The following is a 15,138-nucleotide window of genomic DNA, read 5'->3' as shown; positions in this document are numbered from 1 at the left end:
ATATATAGACGTATTCTCCGTTGAGATATTGCAGCCGCTGCTGTGTCCAGGCCCAGGAGCCTTAGCACTGTGCTGTGATGTCACTCAATACCACTGACATCACTAGGTGTAAACAACATCTCTCCTTTGCTGTGTATGTGACTATGGAGCTGTTTGGTGATGTCGTCTATTATGGCCTTCATAGAAGCAACAGGAGATTGTTGCATCCATCTAGAACCCTCAGAACTACAGTGCTATGATGTCACTCACTTCCACAGGCCTTGCAGAGTGTAAACAACAACAACCCAGCTTTGTTGTGTATGTAACCATAGGGATTTGTGATGTCACCTAGAACCTTCACAGCAGCGACAGCTTTATGAGGAGCATCAGCACTGCTCTGCCTGAGCAGAACCATCACCGCCATAGGTTGTCAAATAACCCGGATTTAACCCACACAGGTAAGTCCAATGGGGTGCAGGCATGTCCTCTATGCTTACAGCTTCCCGTGGGTGTTGGTTTGATACCGTTTGGGGACAGCCAAGGAGGCATCTGCAGGCAACAAAGGTAGGTGTGTGCTTGTGTGTGTGTTTCCTATGCAGATCCTAAGCCCAGTGTCACATGCAAGTAGGAGGAGTAAGAAGGGTTCCTGGCAAATCCGGGTTATGGATTGCATTTAAAAAGGCCCCGTGGGAGTGCAATGGGCCCCTGTCTTGCTGCTTAGCAATAATGGTATGGGTTTAGGTTCTGCTGTGTGTACTGGTGGTTGACTGCCCCCAGCCCAGAGTGTGCATGGAAAATTGTCTGGCAGCCTCCCTGACAGCAAGCAGTGATAGTGCCCATGAAGGGGGACCTTGTTGGGCCCGCCCCTTTCACGGTTATCGCTTCTCGGCCTTTTGGCTAAGATCAAGTGTAGTATCTGTTCTTATCAGTTTAATATCTGATACGTCCCCTATCTGGGGACCATATATTAAATGGATTTTTGAGAACGGGGGCCGATTTCGAAGCTTGCTTCCGTCGCCCTATGCATTGACCCGATATGGCAGTATCTTCGGGTACAGTGCACCACCCCCTTACAGGGTTAAAAAGAAAGATTCCTACTTTCATTGCTACCTGCTTGCTGGCTAGCCAGCTAGCCAGCCCTGTGGGCCTTGCTGCTGCAGCCAAAAAACAAAAGGTGGTGCTGCTGCTGCTGCTTCTGCTGCTTCTGCTTGTGTCTGGCCGCTGTTGGAGCGTCCAGGCACAGGACTTCTGCTGCTGCTGACTAAATGGCCTCCTTAATTGGATCATTTGAGTAGCCAGCACACCTGTGCAGGTAGGGCATGACATGATAGGCAGCTGCCTTGATAGCGGGTGGGTGCTGAATGTTCCTAATTGACAAAATAAGATTAATGCTTATGAAGAAATATAAAATCTCATCCCTTCCCCAATATCGCGCCACACCCCTACCCCTTAATTCCCTGGTTGAACTTGATGGACATATGTCTTTTTTCGACCGTACTAACTATGTAACTATGTAACATAACATGGGGGGGGGGGGGGGGGTCTCCTGGCTGTTCACACAGGTGTGTCATTGCTGTACATTGACCATGCATTGCTTCTGTGGTATTGCAAAGGCAAAGACAAATGCTTCCAGCCATCCATTGCACTAATGGATTGGTCATCAGCTGGCTGTCTATGTCCCGCATCAATATAGACCAAAGTACAGAGGGTTAGGCTATGCTATTGTGCACCTACCTGATGCATCAGAAGGTGCGAGGCCCTTGCTAAATTCTGTGCACAGACTTTGAGATCTATACTTTAGACTGTATCTAAACCTGCTCCAACATGGACTGACATTCTGGCCTACTTTCAGCCGATGCGACTTGTCTGTCGCTGAACAGTCGCTTTTTATGTATTCAGCACCTATGTATAATGTTGTAAAAATGCTCTAGAAGCTAAAGTCGCAGAAATGTCACACATATTTGGCCTGCAACTTTCTGTGCGACAAATTCAGACAGGAAAAATCAGTATAAATCCTTAGAAAATTATCCCCCAGTGTCTCCATCTGCTGGCGGTATTGAATAAGCATTGCTGCACTGATGGGGTATGCATTAGACGAAAAAAAAGAAGAAAAAGAAGAATAATACGCCCAGAAAAGAGGCGAAAAGGAGAAAAACGTAAAAAAACGTGAAAAAAAAGTAAGAGGAAGAGAAGGGAAAAAAAGGTGGAAATGGGTTTAAAAGTGATTTCGGCGGAGAAATATATATATATATATATATATATATATATATATATATATATATACGCGCACACACACACATATATATAAACGTATTCTCCGTTGAGATATTGCAGCCGCTGCTGTGTCCAGGCCCAGGAGCCTTAGCACTGTGCTGTGATGTCACTCAATACCACTGACATCACTAGGTGTAAACAACATCTCTCCTTTGCTGTGTATGTGACTATGGAGCTGTTTGGTGATGTCGTCTATTATGGCCTTCATAGAAGCAACAGGAGATTGTTGCATCCATCTAGAACCCTCAGAACTACAGTGCTATGATGTCACTCACTTCCACAGGCCTTGCAGAGTGTAAACAACAACAACCCAGCTTTGTTGTGTATGTAACCATAGGGATTTGTGATGTCACCTAGAACCTTCACAGCAGCGACAGCTTTATGAGGAGCATCAGCACTGCTCTGCCTGAGCAGAACCATCACCGCCATAGGTTGTCAAATAACCCGGATTTAACCCACACAGGTAAGTCCAATGGGGTGCAGGCATGTCCTCTATGCTTACAGCTTCCCGTGGGTGTTGGTTTGATACCGTTTGGGGACAGCCAAGGAGGCATCTGCAGGCAACAAAGGTAGGTGTGTGCTTGTGTGTGTGTTTCCTATGCAGATCCTAAGCCCAGTGTCACATGCAAGTAGGAGGAGTAAGAAGGGTTCCTGGCAAATCCGGGTTATGGATTGCATTTAAAAAGGCCCCGTGGGAGTGCAATGGGCCCCTGTCTTGCTGCTTAGCAATAATGGTATGGGTTTAGGTTCTGCTGTGTGTACTGGTGGTTGACTGCCCCCCAGCCCAGAGTGTGCATGGAAAATTGTCTGGCAGCCTCCCTGACAGCAAGCAGTGATAGTGCCCATGAAGGGGACCTTGTTGGGCCCGCCCCTTTCACGGTTATCGCTTCTCGGCCTTTTGGCTAAGATCAAGTGTAGTATCTGTTCTTATCAGTTTAATATCTGATACGTCCCCTATCTGGGGACCATATATTAAATGGATTTTTGAGAACGGGGGCCGATTTCGAAGCTTGCTTCCGTCGCCCTATGCATTGACCCGATATGGCAGTATCTTCGGGTACAGTGCACCACCCCCTTACAGGGTTAAAAAGAAAGATTCCTACTTTCATTGCTACCTGCTTGCTGGCTAGCCAGCTAGCCAGCCCTGTGGGCCTTGCTGCTGCAGCCAAAAAACAAAAGGTGGTGCTGCTGCTGCTGCTTCTGCTTGTGTCTGGCCGCTGTTGGAGCGTCCAGGCACAGGACTTCTGCTGCTGCTGACTAAATGGCCTCCTTAATTGGATCATTTGAGTAGCCAGCACACCTGTGCAGGTAGGGCATGACATGATAGGCAGCTGCCTTGATAGCGGGTGGGTGCTGAATGTTCCTAATTGACAAAATAAGATTAATGCTTATGAAGAAATATAAAATCTCATCCCTTCCCCAATATCGCGCCACACCCCTACCCCTTAATTCCCTGGTTGAACTTGATGGACATATGTCTTTTTTCAACCGTACTAACTATGTAACTATGTAACATAACATGGGGGGGGGGGGGGGGGGTCTCCTGGCTGTTCACACAGGTGTGTCATTGCTGTACATTGACCATGCATTGCTTCTGTGGTATTGCAAAGGCAAAGACAAATGCTTCCAGCCATCCATTGCACTAATGGATTGGTCATCAGCTGGCTGTCTATGTCCCGCATCAATATAGACCAAAGTACAGAGGGTTAGGCTATGCTATTGTGCACCTACCTGATGCATCAGAAGGTGCGAGGCCCTTGCTAAATTCTGTGCACAGACTTTGAGATCTATACTTTAGACTGTATCTAAACCTGCTCCAACATGGACTGACATTCTGGCCTACTTTCAGCCGATGCGACTTGTCTGTCGCTGAACAGTCGCTTTTTATGTATTCAGCACCTATGTATAATGTTGTAAAAATGCTCTAGAAGCTAAAGTCGCAGAAATGTCACACATATTTGGCCTGCAACTTTCTGTGCGACAAATTCAGACAGGAAAAATCAGTATAAATCCTTAGAAAATTATCCCCCAGTGTCTCCATCTGCTGGCGGTATTGAATAAGCATTGCTGCACTGATGGGGTATGCATTAGACGAAAAAAAAGAAGAAAAAGAAGAATAATACGCCCAGAAAAGAGGCGAAAAGGAGAAAAACGTAAAAAAACGTGAAAAAAAAGTAAGAGGAAGAGAAGGGAAAAAAAGGTGGAAATGGGTTTAAAAGTGATTTCGGCGGAGAAATATATATATATATATATATATATATATATATATATATATACGCGCACACACACACATATATATAGACGTATTCTCCGTTGAGATATTGCAGCCGCTGCTGTGTCCAGGCCCAGGAGCCTTAGCACTGTGCTGTGATGTCACTCAATACCACTGACATCACTAGGTGTAAACAACATCTCTCCTTTGCTGTGTATGTGACTATGGAGCTGTTTGGTGATGTCGTCTATTATGGCCTTCATAGAAGCAACAGGAGATTGTTGCATCCATCTAGAACCCTCAGAACTACAGTGCTATGATGTCACTCACTTCCACAGGCCTTGCAGAGTGTAAACAACAACAACCCAGCTTTGTTGTGTATGTAACCATAGGGATTTGTGATGTCACCTAGAACCTTCACAGCAGCGACAGCTTTATGAGGAGCATCAGCACTGCTCTGCCTGAGCAGAACCATCACCGCCATAGGTTGTCAAATAACCCGGATTTAACCCACACAGGTAAGTCCAATGGGGTGCAGGCATGTCCTCTATGCTTACAGCTTCCCGTGGGTGTTGGTTTGATACCGTTTGGGGACAGCCAAGGAGGCATCTGCAGGCAACAAAGGTAGGTGTGTGCTTGTGTGTGTGTTTCCTATGCAGATCCTAAGCCCAGTGTCACATGCAAGTAGGAGGAGTAAGAAGGGTTCCTGGCAAATCCGGGTTATGGATTGCATTTAAAAAGGCCCCGTGGGAGTGCAATGGGCCCCTGTCTTGCTGCTTAGCAATAATGGTATGGGTTTAGGTTCTGCTGTGTGTACTGGTGGTTGACTGCCCCCCAGCCCAGAGTGTGCATGGAAAATTGTCTGGCAGCCTCCCTGACAGCAAGCAGTGATAGTGCCCATGAAGGGGACCTTGTTGGGCCCGCCCCTTTCACGGTTATCGCTTCTCGGCCTTTTGGCTAAGATCAAGTGTAGTATCTGTTCTTATCAGTTTAATATCTGATACGTCCCCTATCTGGGGACCATATATTAAATGGATTTTTGAGAACGGGGGCCGATTTCGAAGCTTGCTTCCGTCGCCCTATGCATTGACCCGATATGGCAGTATCTTCGGGTACAGTGCACCACCCCCTTACAGGGTTAAAAAGAAAGATTCCTACTTTCATTGCTACCTGCTTGCTGGCTAGCCAGCTAGCCAGCCCTGTGGGCCTTGCTGCTGCAGCCAAAAAACAAAAGGTGGTGCTGCTGCTGCTGCTTCTGCTGCTTCTGCTTGTGTCTGGCCGCTGTTGGAGCGTCCAGGCACAGGACTTCTGCTGCTGCTGACTAAATGGCCTCCTTAATTGGATCATTTGAGTAGCCAGCACACCTGTGCAGGTAGGGCATGACATGATAGGCAGCTGCCTTGATAGCGGGTGGGTGCTGAATGTTCCTAATTGACAAAATAAGATTAATGCTTATGAAGAAATATAAAATCTCATCCCTTCCCCAATATCGCGCCACACCCCTACCCCTTAATTCCCTGGTTGAACTTGATGGACATATGTCTTTTTTCGACCGTACTAACTATGTAACTATGTAACATAACATGGGGGGGGGGGGGGGGGGGTCTCCTGGCTGTTCACACAGGTGTGTCATTGCTGTACATTGACCATGCATTGCTTCTGTGGTATTGCAAAGGCAAAGACAAATGCTTCCAGCCATCCATTGCACTAATGGATTGGTCATCAGCTGGCTGTCTATGTCCCGCATCAATATAGACCAAAGTACAGAGGGTTAGGCTATGCTATTGTGCACCTACCTGATGCATCAGAAGGTGCGAGGCCCTTGCTAAATTCTGTGCACAGACTTTGAGATCTATACTTTAGACTGTATCTAAACCTGCTCCAACATGGACTGACATTCTGGCCTACTTTCAGCCGATGCGACTTGTCTGTCGCTGAACAGTCGCTTTTTATGTATTCAGCACCTATGTATAATGTTGTAAAAATGCTCTAGAAGCTAAAGTCGCAGAAATGTCACACATATTTGGCCTGCAACTTTCTGTGCGACAAATTCAGACAGGAAAAATCAGTATAAATCCTTAGAAAATTATCCCCCAGTGTCTCCATCTGCTGGCGGTATTGAATAAGCATTGCTGCACTGATGGGGTATGCATTAGACGAAAAAAAAGAAGAAAAAGAAGAATAATACGCCCAGAAAAGAGGCGAAAAGGAGAAAAACGTAAAAAAACGTGAAAAAAAAGTAAGAGGAAGAGAAGGGAAAAAAAGGTGGAAATGGGTTTAAAAGTGATTTCGGCGGAGAAATATATATATATATATATATATATATATATATATATATATACGCGCACACACACACATATATATAAACGTATTCTCCGTTGAGATATTGCAGCCGCTGCTGTGTCCAGGCCCAGGAGCCTTAGCACTGTGCTGTGATGTCACTCAATACCACTGACATCACTAGGTGTAAACAACATCTCTCCTTTGCTGTGTATGTGACTATGGAGCTGTTTGGTGATGTCGTCTATTATGGCCTTCATAGAAGCAACAGGAGATTGTTGCATCCATCTAGAACCCTCAGAACTACAGTGCTATGATGTCACTCACTTCCACAGGCCTTGCAGAGTGTAAACAACAACAACCCAGCTTTGTTGTGTATGTAACCATAGGGATTTGTGATGTCACCTAGAACCTTCACAGCAGCGACAGCTTTATGAGGAGCATCAGCACTGCTCTGCCTGAGCAGAACCATCACCGCCATAGGTTGTCAAATAACCCGGATTTAACCCACACAGGTAAGTCCAATGGGGTGCAGGCATGTCCTCTATGCTTACAGCTTCCCGTGGGTGTTGGTTTGATACCGTTTGGGGACAGCCAAGGAGGCATCTGCAGGCAACAAAGGTAGGTGTGTGCTTGTGTGTGTGTTTCCTATGCAGATCCTAAGCCCAGTGTCACATGCAAGTAGGAGGAGTAAGAAGGGTTCCTGGCAAATCCGGGTTATGGATTGCATTTAAAAAGGCCCCGTGGGAGTGCAATGGGCCCCTGTCTTGCTGCTTAGCAATAATGGTATGGGTTTAGGTTCTGCTGTGTGTACTGGTGGTTGACTGCCCCCCAGCCCAGAGTGTGCATGGAAAATTGTCTGGCAGCCTCCCTGACAGCAAGCAGTGATAGTGCCCATGAAGGGGACCTTGTTGGGCCCGCCCCTTTCACGGTTATCGCTTCTCGGCCTTTTGGCTAAGATCAAGTGTAGTATCTGTTCTTATCAGTTTAATATCTGATACGTCCCCTATCTGGGGACCATATATTAAATGGATTTTTGAGAACGGGGGCCGATTTCGAAGCTTGCTTCCGTCGCCCTATGCATTGACCCGATATGGCAGTATCTTCGGGTACAGTGCACCACCCCCTTACAGGGTTAAAAAGAAAGATTCCTACTTTCATTGCTACCTGCTTGCTGGCTAGCCAGCTAGCCAGCCCTGTGGGCCTTGCTGCTGCAGCCAAAAAACAAAAGGTGGTGCTGCTGCTGCTGCTTCTGCTGCTTCTGCTTCTGCTTGTGTCTGGCCCCTGTTGGAGCGTCCAGGCACAGGACTTCTGCTGCTGCTGACTAAATGGCCTCCTTAATTGGATCATTTGAGTAGCCAGCACACCTGTGCAGGTAGGGCATGACATGATAGGCAGCTGCCTTGATAGCGGGTGGGTGCTGAATGTTCCTAATTGACAAAATAAGATTAATGCTTATGAAGAAATATAAAATCTCATCCCTTCCCCAATATCGCGCCACACCCCTACCCCTTAATTCCCTGGTTGAACTTGATGGACATATGTCTTTTTTCGACCGTACTAACTATGTAACTATGTAACATAACATGGGGGGGGGGGGGGGGGGGGTCTCCTGGCTGTTCACACAGGTGTGTCATTGCTGTACATTGACCATGCATTGCTTCTGTGGTATTGCAAAGGCAAAGACAAATGCTTCCAGCCATCCATTGCACTAATGGATTGGTCATCAGCTGGCTGTCTATGTCCCGCATCAATATAGACCAAAGTACAGAGGGTTAGGCTATGCTATTGTGCACCTACCTGATGCATCAGAAGGTGCGAGGCCCTTGCTAAATTCTGTGCACAGACTTTGAGATCTATACTTTAGACTGTATCTAAACCTGCTCCAACATGGACTGACATTCTGGCCTACTTTCAGCCGATGCGACTTGTCTGTCGCTGAACAGTCGCTTTTTATGTATTCAGCACCTATGTATAATGTTGTAAAAATGCTCTAGAAGCTAAAGTCGCAGAAATGTCACACATATTTGGCCTGCAACTTTCTGTGCGACAAATTCAGACAGGAAAAATCAGTATAAATCCTTAGAAAATTATCCCCCAGTGTCTCCATCTGCTGGCGGTATTGAATAAGCATTGCTGCACTGATGGGGTATGCATTAGACGAAAAAAAAGAAGAAAAAGAAGAATAATACGCCCAGAAAAGAGGCGAAAAGGAGAAAAACGTAAAAAAACGTGAAAAAAAAGTAAGAGGAAGAGAAGGGAAAAAAAGGTGGAAATGGGTTTAAAAGTGATTTCGGCGGAGAAATATATATATATATATATATATATATATATATATATATACGCGCACACACACACATATATATAAACGTATTCTCCGTTGAGATATTGCAGCCGCTGCTGTGTCCAGGCCCAGGAGCCTTAGCACTGTGCTGTGATGTCACTCAATACCACTGACATCACTAGGTGTAAACAACATCTCTCCTTTGCTGTGTATGTGACTATGGAGCTGTTTGGTGATGTCGTCTATTATGGCCTTCATAGAAGCAACAGGAGATTGTTGCATCCATCTAGAACCCTCAGAACTACAGTGCTATGATGTCACTCACTTCCACAGGCCTTGCAGAGTGTAAACAACAACAACCCAGCTTTGTTGTGTATGTAACCATAGGGATTTGTGATGTCACCTAGAACCTTCACAGCAGCGACAGCTTTATGAGGAGCATCAGCACTGCTCTGCCTGAGCAGAACCATCACCGCCATAGGTTGTCAAATAACCCGGATTTAACCCACACAGGTAAGTCCAATGGGGTGCAGGCATGTCCTCTATGCTTACAGCTTCCCGTGGGTGTTGGTTTGATACCGTTTGGGGACAGCCAAGGAGGCATCTGCAGGCAACAAAGGTAGGTGTGTGCTTGTGTGTGTGTTTCCTATGCAGATCCTAAGCCCAGTGTCACATGCAAGTAGGAGGAGTAAGAAGGGTTCCTGGCAAATCCGGGTTATGGATTGCATTTAAAAAGGCCCCGTGGGAGTGCAATGGGCCCCTGTCTTGCTGCTTAGCAATAATGGTATGGGTTTAGGTTCTGCTGTGTGTACTGGTGGTTGACTGCCCCCCAGCCCAGAGTGTGCATGGAAAATTGTCTGGCAGCCTCCCTGACAGCAAGCAGTGATAGTGCCCATGAAGGGGACCTTGTTGGGCCCGCCCCTTTCACGGTTATCGCTTCTCGGCCTTTTGGCTAAGATCAAGTGTAGTATCTGTTCTTATCAGTTTAATATCTGATACGTCCCCTATCTGGGGACCATATATTAAATGGATTTTTGAGAACGGGGGCCGATTTCGAAGCTTGCTTCCGTCGCCCTATGCATTGACCCGATATGGCAGTATCTTCGGGTACAGTGCACCACCCCCTTACAGGGTTAAAAAGAAAGATTCCTACTTTCATTGCTACCTGCTTGCTGGCTAGCCAGCTAGCCAGCCCTGTGGGCCTTGCTGCTGCTGCAGCCAAAAAACAAAAGGTGGTGCTGCTGCTGCTGCTTCTGCTGCTTCTGCTTCTGCTTGTGTCTGGCCCCTGTTGGAGCGTCCAGGCACAGGACTTCTGCTGCTGCTGACTAAATGGCCTCCTTAATTGGATCATTTGAGTAGCCAGCACACCTGTGCAGGTAGGGCATGACATGATAGGCAGCTGCCTTGATAGCGGGTGGGTGCTGAATGTTCCTAATTGACAAAATAAGATTAATGCTTATGAAGAAATATAAAATCTCATCCCTTCCCCAATATCGCGCCACACCCCTACCCCTTAATTCCCTGGTTGAACTTGATGGACATATGTCTTTTTTCGACCGTACTAACTATGTAACTATGTAACATAACATGGGGGGGGGGGGGGGGGGGGTCTCCTGGCTGTTCACACAGGTGTGTCATTGCTGTACATTGACCATGCATTGCTTCTGTGGTATTGCAAAGGCAAAGACAAATGCTTCCAGCCATCCATTGCACTAATGGATTGGTCATCAGCTGGCTGTCTATGTCCCGCATCAATATAGACCAAAGTACAGAGGGTTAGGCTATGCTATTGTGCACCTACCTGATGCATCAGAAGGTGCGAGGCCCTTGCTAAATTCTGTGCACAGACTTTGAGATCTATACTTTAGACTGTATCTAAACCTGCTCCAACATGGACTGACATTCTGGCCTACTTTCAGCCGATGCGACTTGTCTGTCGCTGAACAGTCGCTTTTTATGTATTCAGCACCTATGTATAATGTTGTAAAAATGCTCTAGAAGCTAAAGTCGCAGAAATGTCACACATATTTGGCCTGCAACTTTCTGTGCGACAAATTCAGACAGGAAAAATCAGTATAAATCCTTAGAAAATTATCCCCCAGTGTCTCCATCTGCTGGCGGTATTGAATAAGCATTGCTGCACTGATGGGGTATGCATTAGACGAAAAAAAAGAAGAAAAAGAAGAATAATACGCCCAGAAAAGAGGCGAAAAGGAGAAAAACGTAAAAAAACGTGAAAAAAAAGTAAGAGGAAGAGAAGGGAAAAAAAGGTGGAAATGGGTTTAAAAGTGATTTCGGCGGAGAAATATATATATATATATATATATATATATATATATATATATATATACGCGCACACACACACATATATATAAACGTATTCTCCGTTGAGATATTGCAGCCGCTGCTGTGTCCAGGCCCAGGAGCCTTAGCACTGTGCTGTGATGTCACTCAATACCACTGACATCACTAGGTGTAAACAACATCTCTCCTTTGCTGTGTATGTGACTATGGAGCTGTTTGGTGATGTCGTCTATTATGGCCTTCATAGAAGCAACAGGAGATTGTTGCATCCATCTTGAACCCTCAGAACTACAGTGCTATGATGTCACTCACTTCCACAGGCCTTGCAGAGTGTAAACAACAACAACCCAGCTTTGTTGTGTATGTAACCATAGGGATTTGTGATGTCACCTAGAACCTTCACAGCAGCGACAGCTTTATGAGGAGCATCAGCACTGCTCTGCCTGAGCAGAACCATCACCGCCATAGGTTGTCAAATAACCCGGATTTAACCCACACAGGTAAGTCCAATGGGGTGCAGGCATGTCCTCTATGCTTACAGCTTCCCGTGGGTGTTGGTTTGATACCGTTTGGGGACAGCCAAGGAGGCATCTGCAGGCAACAAAGGTAGGTGTGTGCTTGTGTGTGTGTTTCCTATGCAGATCCTAAGCCCAGTGTCACATGCAAGTAGGAGGAGTAAGAAGGGTTCCTGGCAAATCCGGGTTATGGATTGCATTTAAAAAGGCCCCGTGGGAGTGCAATGGGCCCCTGTCTTGCTGCTTAGCAATAATGGTATGGGTTTAGGTTCTGCTGTGTGTACTGGTGGTTGACTGCCCCCCAGCCCAGAGTGTGCATGGAAAATTGTCTGGCAGCCTCCCTGACAGCAAGCAGTGATAGTGCCCATGAAGGGGACCTTGTTGGGCCCGCCCCTTTCACGGTTATCGCTTCTCGGCCTTTTGGCTAAGATCAAGTGTAGTATCTGTTCTTATCAGTTTAATATCTGATACGTCCCCTATCTGGGGACCATATATTAAATGGATTTTTGAGAACGGGGGCCGATTTCGAAGCTTGCTTCCGTCGCCCTATGCATTGACCCGATATGGCAGTATCTTCGGGTACAGTGCACCACCCCCTTACAGGGTTAAAAAGAAAGATTCCTACTTTCATTGCTACCTGCTTGCTGGCTAGCCAGCTAGCCAGCCCTGTGGGCCTTGCTGCTGCAGCCAAAAAACAAAAGGTGGTGCTGCTGCTGCTGCTTCTGCTGCTTCTGCTTCTGCTTGTGTCTGGCCCCTGTTGGAGCGTCCAGGCACAGGACTTCTGCTGCTGCTGACTAAATGGCCTCCTTAATTGGATCATTTGAGTAGCCAGCACACCTGTGCAGGTAGGGCATGACATGATAGGCAGCTGCCTTGATAGCGGGTGGGTGCTGAATGTTCCTAATTGACAAAATAAGATTAATGCTTATGAAGAAATATAAAATCTCATCCCTTCCCCAATATCGCGCCACACCCCTACCCCTTAATTCCCTGGTTGAACTTGATGGACATATGTCTTTTTTCGACCGTACTAACTATGTAACTATGTAACATAACATGGGGGGGGGGGGGGGGGGGTCTCCTGGCTGTTCACACAGGTGTGTCATTGCTGTACATTGACCATGCATTGCTTCTGTGGTATTGCAAAGGCAAAGACAAATGCTTCCAGCCATCCATTGCACTAATGGATTGGTCATCAGCTGGCTGTCTATGTCCCGCATCAATATAGACCAAAGTACAGAGGGTTAGGCTATGCTATTGTGCACCTACCTGATGCATCAGAAGGTGCGAGGCCCTTGCTAAATTCTGTGCACAGACTTTGAGATCTATACTTTAGACTGTATCTAAACCTGCTCCAACATGGACTGACATTCTGGCCTACTTTCAGCCGATGCGACTTGTCTGTCGCTGAACAGTCGCTTTTTATGTATTCAGCACCTATGTATAATGTTGTAAAAATGCTCTAGAAGCTAAAGTCGCAGAAATGTCACACATATTTGGCCTGCAACTTTCTGTGCGACAAATTCAGACAGGAAAAATCAGTATAAATCCTTAGAAAATTATCCCCCAGTGTCTCCATCTGCTGGCGGTATTGAATAAGCATTGCTGCACTGATGGGGTATGCATTAGACGAAAAAAAAGAAGAAAAAGAAGAATAATACGCCCAGAAAAGAGGCGAAAAGGAGAAAAACGTAAAAAAACGTGAAAAAAAAGTAAGAGGAAGAGAAGGGAAAAAAAGGTGGAAATGGGTTTAAAAGTGATTTCGGCGGAGAAATATATATATATATATATATATATATATATATATATATATACGCGCACACACACACATATATATAAACGTATTCTCCGTTGAGATATTGCAGCCGCTGCTGTGTCCAGGCCCAGGAGCCTTAGCACTGTGCTGTGATGTCACTCAATACCACTGACATCACTAGGTGTAAACAACATCTCTCCTTTGCTGTGTATGTGACTATGGAGCTGTTTGGTGATGTCGTCTATTATGGCCTTCATAGAAGCAACAGGAGATTGTTGCATCCATCTAGAACCCTCAGAACTACAGTGCTATGATGTCACTCACTTCCACAGGCCTTGCAGAGTGTAAACAACAACAACCCAGCTTTGTTGTGTATGTAACCATAGGGATTTGTGATGTCACCTAGAACCTTCACAGCAGCGACAGCTTTATGAGGAGCATCAGCACTGCTCTGCCTGAGCAGAACCATCACCGCCATAGGTTGTCAAATAACCCGGATTTAACCCACACAGGTAAGTCCAATGGGGTGCAGGCATGTCCTCTATGCTTACAGCTTCCCGTGGGTGTTGGTTTGATACCGTTTGGGGACAGCCAAGGAGGCATCTGCAGGCAACAAAGGTAGGTGTGTGCTTGTGTGTGTGTTTCCTATGCAGATCCTAAGCCCAGTGTCACATGCAAGTAGGAGGAGTAAGAAGGGTTCCTGGCAAATCCGGGTTATGGATTGCATTTAAAAAGGCCCCGTGGGAGTGCAATGGGCCCCTGTCTTGCTGCTTAGCAATAATGGTATGGGTTTAGGTTCTGCTGTGTGTACTGGTGGTTGACTGCCCCCCAGCCCAGAGTGTGCATGGAAAATTGTCTGGCAGCCTCCCTGACAGCAAGCAGTGATAGTGCCCATGAAGGGGACCTTGTTGGGCCCGCCCCTTTCACGGTTATCGCTTCTCGGCCTTTTGGCTAAGATCAAGTGTAGTATCTGTTCTTATCAGTTTAATATCTGATACGTCCCCTATCTGGGGACCATATATTAAATGGATTTTTGAGAACGGGGGCCGATTTCGAAGCTTGCTTCCGTCGCCCTATGCATTGACCCGATATGGCAGTATCTTCGGGTACAGTGCACCACCCCCTTACAGGGTTAAAAAGAAAGATTCCTACTTTCATTGCTACCTGCTTGCTGGCTAGCCAGCTAGCCAGCCCTGTGGGCCTTGCTGCTGCTGCAGCCAAAAAACAAAAGGTGGTGCTGCTGCTGCTGCTTCTGCTGCTTCTGCTTCTGCTTGTGTCTGGCCCCTGTTGGAGCGTCCAGGCACAGGACTTCTGCTGCTGCTGACTAAATGGCCTCCTTAATTGGATCATTTGAGTAGCCAGCACACCTGTGCAGGTAGGGCATGACATGATAGGCAGCTGCCTTGATAGCGGGTGGGTGCTGAATGTTCCTAATTGACAAAATAAGATTAATGCTTATGAAGAAATATAAAATCTCATCCCTTCCCCAATATCGCGCCACACCCCTACCCCTTAATTCCCTGGTTGAACTTGA

General features: G+C 46.5%; 7 non-coding genes across 7 annotated transcripts; all 7 read left to right on the top strand.

Moving 5' to 3' along the window:
* The first annotated feature begins 856 nt into the window (after positions 1-856).
* Positions 857-1,047, top strand: LOC130310766 (U2 spliceosomal RNA). The gene has a single exon (XR_008859248.1). It is a non-coding gene; the product is annotated as a U2 spliceosomal RNA (small nuclear RNA).
* A 2,088-nt stretch (positions 1,048-3,135) lies between these two features.
* LOC130310765 (U2 spliceosomal RNA) lies at positions 3,136-3,326 on the top strand. Its single transcript, XR_008859247.1, has one exon. It is a non-coding gene; the product is annotated as a U2 spliceosomal RNA (small nuclear RNA).
* A 2,076-nt stretch (positions 3,327-5,402) lies between these two features.
* LOC130310764 (U2 spliceosomal RNA) lies at positions 5,403-5,593 on the top strand. The gene has a single exon (XR_008859246.1). It is a non-coding gene; the product is annotated as a U2 spliceosomal RNA (small nuclear RNA).
* Positions 5,594-7,679: 2,086 nt separating this feature from the next.
* Positions 7,680-7,870, top strand: LOC130310763 (U2 spliceosomal RNA). Its single transcript, XR_008859245.1, has one exon. It is a non-coding gene; the product is annotated as a U2 spliceosomal RNA (small nuclear RNA).
* A 2,091-nt stretch (positions 7,871-9,961) lies between these two features.
* LOC130310761 (U2 spliceosomal RNA) lies at positions 9,962-10,152 on the top strand. Its single transcript, XR_008859243.1, has one exon. It is a non-coding gene; the product is annotated as a U2 spliceosomal RNA (small nuclear RNA).
* Positions 10,153-12,252: 2,100 nt separating this feature from the next.
* LOC130310760 (U2 spliceosomal RNA) lies at positions 12,253-12,443 on the top strand. The gene has a single exon (XR_008859242.1). It is a non-coding gene; the product is annotated as a U2 spliceosomal RNA (small nuclear RNA).
* A 2,092-nt stretch (positions 12,444-14,535) lies between these two features.
* On the top strand, positions 14,536-14,726 carry LOC130310759 (U2 spliceosomal RNA). Its single transcript, XR_008859241.1, has one exon. It is a non-coding gene; the product is annotated as a U2 spliceosomal RNA (small nuclear RNA).
* Positions 14,727-15,138: the final 412 nt, after the last annotated feature.

Source organism: Hyla sarda, unplaced genomic scaffold (genome assembly GCF_029499605.1).
Source record: "Hyla sarda isolate aHylSar1 unplaced genomic scaffold, aHylSar1.hap1 scaffold_1596, whole genome shotgun sequence".
NCBI lineage: Eukaryota > Metazoa > Chordata > Amphibia > Anura > Hylidae > Hyla > Hyla sarda.
Note: the sequence above shows the minus strand (reverse complement) of the source record. Positions and strands in the feature narration are given on the sequence as shown.